Source organism: Triticum dicoccoides, chromosome 7B (genome assembly GCF_002162155.2).
Source record: "Triticum dicoccoides isolate Atlit2015 ecotype Zavitan chromosome 7B, WEW_v2.0, whole genome shotgun sequence".
Taxonomy (NCBI): domain Eukaryota; kingdom Viridiplantae; phylum Streptophyta; class Magnoliopsida; order Poales; family Poaceae; genus Triticum; species Triticum dicoccoides.
Window position 1 is genome coordinate 500698643 of NC_041393.1, and position 4773 is coordinate 500703415.

Here is a 4773-nt window from a genome sequence, read left to right on the forward strand (position 1 = left end):
TTGGTTATTATCCCAGGCTACATGATGGAATTCAAGTCCTTCAAACCGGGCTGACATTTTTAGGGCAGCGTTGCGATATGCTGCCATTTTCGGATCTTTGGCGTCAAAGTCTCCGTTTATTTGGGATATTGCGAGGTTTGAATCCCCGCGCACCTCTAGGCGTTGAATGCCCATGGAGATTGCCATCCGGAGACCATGTAAAAGGGCCTCGTATTCAGCTGCGTTGTTGGAGTCCGTGTACATTATCTGAAGTACGTATTGGACTGTGTCCCCGGTCGGGGACGTCAATACGACGCCAGCCCCCAATACGGCTAACATTTTAGAGCCGTCGAAGTGCATAATCCAATTGGAGTATGCGCCGTACTCTTTAGGGAGTTCGGCTTCGGTCCATTCAGCGACAAAGTCAGCCAAAACTTGTGACTTTATAGCTCGCCGAGGTTTGTAAGTTATATCAAATGGTAGGAGCTCAATGGCCCATTTTGCAATCCTGCCCGTCGCGTCGCGGTTGTTTATAATGTCGTTGAGTGGTACTTCAGAGGCCACTGTTATCGAACACTCTTGAAAGTAGTGTCGGAGCTTCCGGGATGCCATGAACACCGCGTATGCTATCTTCTGATAGTGCGGGTAACGGGACTTGCAGGGGGTTAACACAGTGGATACGTAGTATACTGGTTTTTGAAGAGGGAATTTATGCCCTTCTGTCTCTCGTTCGACGACGAGTACCGCGCTTACAACTTGATGCGTTGCTGCGATGTATAACAACATTGGTTCGCCCAGGTTGGGCGCAGCCAGGACCGGATTTGTTGCCAATATGGCCTTTATTTCTTCGAGTCCGACGGTGGCAGCAGTCGTCCACTCGAAGTGTTCGGTGCGCCTAAGGAGGCGATAGAGGGGCAATGCCTTTTCTCCTAGACGGGAGATAAAGCAGCTTAGAGCCGCCATGCATCCAGTCAATTTTTGTATTTGCTTGAGGTCTTTTGGGATATCTAGCTGTGACAGAGCTCGGATCTTGGCTAGGTTTGCTTCAATTCCTCTACCGGATACGATGAAGCCCAGCAGCTTTCCAGCTGGTACGCCGAAAACGCATTTTTCCGGATTCAGCTTGATGTCATATGCTCTGAGGTTGTCGAATGTGAGCCTCAAGTCGTCTACTAGAGTTTCGACGTGTTTAGTTTTGACGGCTACGTCGTCTACGTATGCCTCTACTGTTTTGCCGATCTGGGTTGCCTGACATGTCTGAATCATGCGCTGATATGTTGCGCCGGCGTTTTTAAGTCTGAAGGGCATCGTGTTGAAGCAGAATGGTCCATATGGAGTAATGAATGCCGTTGCGGCTTGATCCGCTTCTGCCATCTTGATTTGATGATAGCCGGAGTATGCGTCCAGGAAGCACAATGAATCGTGCCCTGTAGTGGCATCGATGATTTGGTCGATGCGGGGGAGGGGGAAGGGATCCTTTGGGCAGGCTTTATTTAGGTCTTTGAAATCGACACATAGGCGCCAGGATTTGTCCTTCTTTGGTACCATTACCAGGTTTGCTAGCCAATCCGGATGTTTGATGTCTCTGATGAATCCGGCTTCCAATAGTTTGGCTAGCTCTTCTCCCATTGCCTGTCTTTTGGGTTCGGAAAATCGTCGAAGAGCCTGTTTGACTGGCTTGAATCCTTTTAGGATGTTTAGGCTGTGTTCTGCCAATCTGCGTGGGATTCCGGGCATATCCGAGGGGTGCCAGGCAAAAATGTCCCAATTTTCCCGAAGCAATTCTCGCAGTGCGGCGTCTACATCAGGGTTCAATTGTGCCCCGATGGAGGCCGTCTTTGTCGGGTCCGTTGGGTGGACCTGGAATTTTACTATTTCATCTGCTGGTTTAAAGGAGGTGGATTTGGATCTCTTATCGAGTATCACATCGTCCCTATTCACCGTAGAGCGCAGCGCGGTGAGTTCCTCTGCCGCTAGGGCTTCGGATAGTGCCTCTAAGGCTAATGCGGCTGTCTTGTTTTCGGCGCGGAGTGCTATGTCCGGATTACTAACGAGAGTGATTATTCCGCCGGGCCCAGGCATTTTGAGCTTCATGTACCCGTAATGGGGTACGGCTTGAAAAATTGTGAATGTCTCTTGTCCTAATATAGCGTGATATCCGCTGTTGAACGGGGCCACTTGGAACGTGACTTCTTCGGATCTGTAGTTGTCCGGCGAGCCGAATACCACATCGAGTGTGATTTTTCCTGTGCAGCACGCCTCCCGGCTAGGGATTATTCCTCTGAAGGTTGTGCTGCTTCGCTCAATGCGGCTCAAGTCTATTTCCATTTTTTGAAGGGTTTCCTCGTAGATGAGGTTTAACCCGCTGCCGCCATCCATGAGGACCTTTGTAAGTCGAAAGCCGTTCACTATTGGACTAAGTACCAGTGCGGCTGGAGCTCGGGCTGTTCGGAATTTATGTTCGTCGCTGGCATTGAAGGTGATGGCTGTGTCGCTCCATGGATTAGTTGTTGCTACTTGGTAGACTTCGGCAAGGCTACGGATTGTTCGTTTCCGCATATTGTTTGATGCGAAAGTCTCGAAGACTGTTGATACCGTACCAGTATTGTTGGAGTGGTTTTCCGGGGCTAGAAGCTCCTCTCCACTTTTGGCCACCTGCCGTAATATCCAACATGCTCGAAGGCTATGTGTTGGGACAGCGCCTTCTGTACTGTGAATTTTACAGGGTCTGCTAAGCCATCCCTCCAGTACGGTTCCGTGCCCTCTATGGGGTATTTGCTTTTTGATTTTTGTATCTGGTGCCTGAGTGTAATGCACCCTTTTGTTGCGGACTGGGGTTGTATTCGGGGCCGGATTGTCCCAAAACTTATTTTCGGTTGTCCAGAAACTCTCCATCGCACAGTACTTTCGTACTATGGACGCCAGGTCGGTGAAGCGTGTAATGTCACGACGGCTGACGGCATTCAAGATTCCCTCGTCCGTGCAATTATTGCAAAAAATTGAAATTGTGTTTTCCTCTCTGCAGTCCTTTATCCTGTCCATAACCAGGAGGAATCTGGCCCAGTAGTGATGTACTGTCTCAGCGGGCTCTTGCCGGATTAGAGATAGATCGCATATGTCTGGGCGGGTGGGTGGAATTAAGTCCGGAACCCTACCCATCTCAAGGCTCGAGGGCCGAGAAGTTTCCAAACTTGGAAGCTTGGATTGCTGGACGTTGTCCAACGAATCTGGTCCGATGCCTGACTTTAAGTTTAGTGCTTGATCGAAGTCCGTCCCTCCGCGGGAATCCGGCATGAGGGGTTCGGGAGCCCGGACATGACTAGTTTTCAATACAGGAGAAGAGTCGCCGCATTGTTCCTCTACCACTGCAACGTGGTGGGTGACCTGGGGAGAGTTAATCTCTCTCAGATCGGTTTTAAGCCCAATCTGATTGTAGTCTGTAGCAACTCCCAGGGCGGCGATGCGATCCAAGAGCTCGATTATGGATGAGAGCTCTATTGGATCCAGCCGCTCGGCGAATTCCGAGCTGACGTGAAGATTGCTTTTGACGACTTGAGAGGTCATTGTCGAAGTGGTAGCCGGACAGGCGGTCAAAAGAAAACCACCTAGCCGGATAGTTTGGCCGGCGGCCAAGGCTCCTTCGGCGAAAATACCGTCCTTGAAGACGGGAGGAGGCATCCTTCCTATCGGTGACGGCACAGAGGAACTCTCAATGAAAGCACCAATGTCGGTGTCAAAACCGGCGGATCTCGGGTAGGGGGTCCCGAACTGTGCGTCTAGGCGGATGGTAACAGGAGACAAGGGGCACGATGTTTTACCCAGGTTCGGGCCCTCTTGATGGAGGTAAAACCCTACGTCCTGCTTGATTGATATTGATATTGTGAATGTTTACAAGAGTGGATCTACCACGAGATCAAGGAGGCTAAACCCTAGAAGCTAGCCTATGGTATGATTGTTGTTGTCGTTGTCCTTCGGACTAGAGCCATCCGGTTTATATAGACACCGGAGAGGGCCAGGGTTACATAGAGTCGGTTACAATGGTAGGAGATCTACATATCCGTATCGCCAAGCTTGCCTTCCACGCCAAGGAAAGTCCCATCCGGACACGGGGCGAAGTCTTCAATCTTGTATCTTCATAGTCTTGGAGTCCGGTCGATGATGATAGTCCGGCCGATGATAGTTCGGCTGATGATGGTAGTCCGGCTATCCGGACACCCCCTAATCCGGGACTCCCTCACCGCCCGCTTGGAGTCGGCCCACCTTGTGGCCGCCTTCTGGGCTCCGCCATCCTCTAGCAGCCAGCCGCCTGGACCAGCCGGCCCCAAGAAGGCGGTCCTTTGTCTCTGACGCTTGAGGGGCACAGCCGGCCCTGATGTCTTGAAATACCATGGTGGGATGATGAGGCTACCCATGGTCATTTACTCCGACAGTAGTCCCCGAAGCTGGTGGGGCACCGCGGCTGAAAAGGCGAGAAGCCTCAGCAGCTTCCTACTTCGAGTGGTCCGGTAGTTTCGCTTTGTTCGTCTTCTGAAGTGCTGACTGCTAGGAGCTAGCCGCGACCAAGAAGGCCGCCTGGTGATTTCGAAACATCGTGGTGGGGGCCAGGTGGCACGCCAGCCATACGTCAGATTTTTTGCCCGTTGCCCGCCCGCCATGCGGCGCCAGCAGGCCAGGCTGTCCTGCCAGCCCACGCGCACGACGGGACATCACCGCAGGCTAGAGCCCGCCACTACAGGGCCTCGGCACGCGTGCGGATCCGCTGCGGCCGAGGCGGGCGATTGGGCTCCTGTGGCA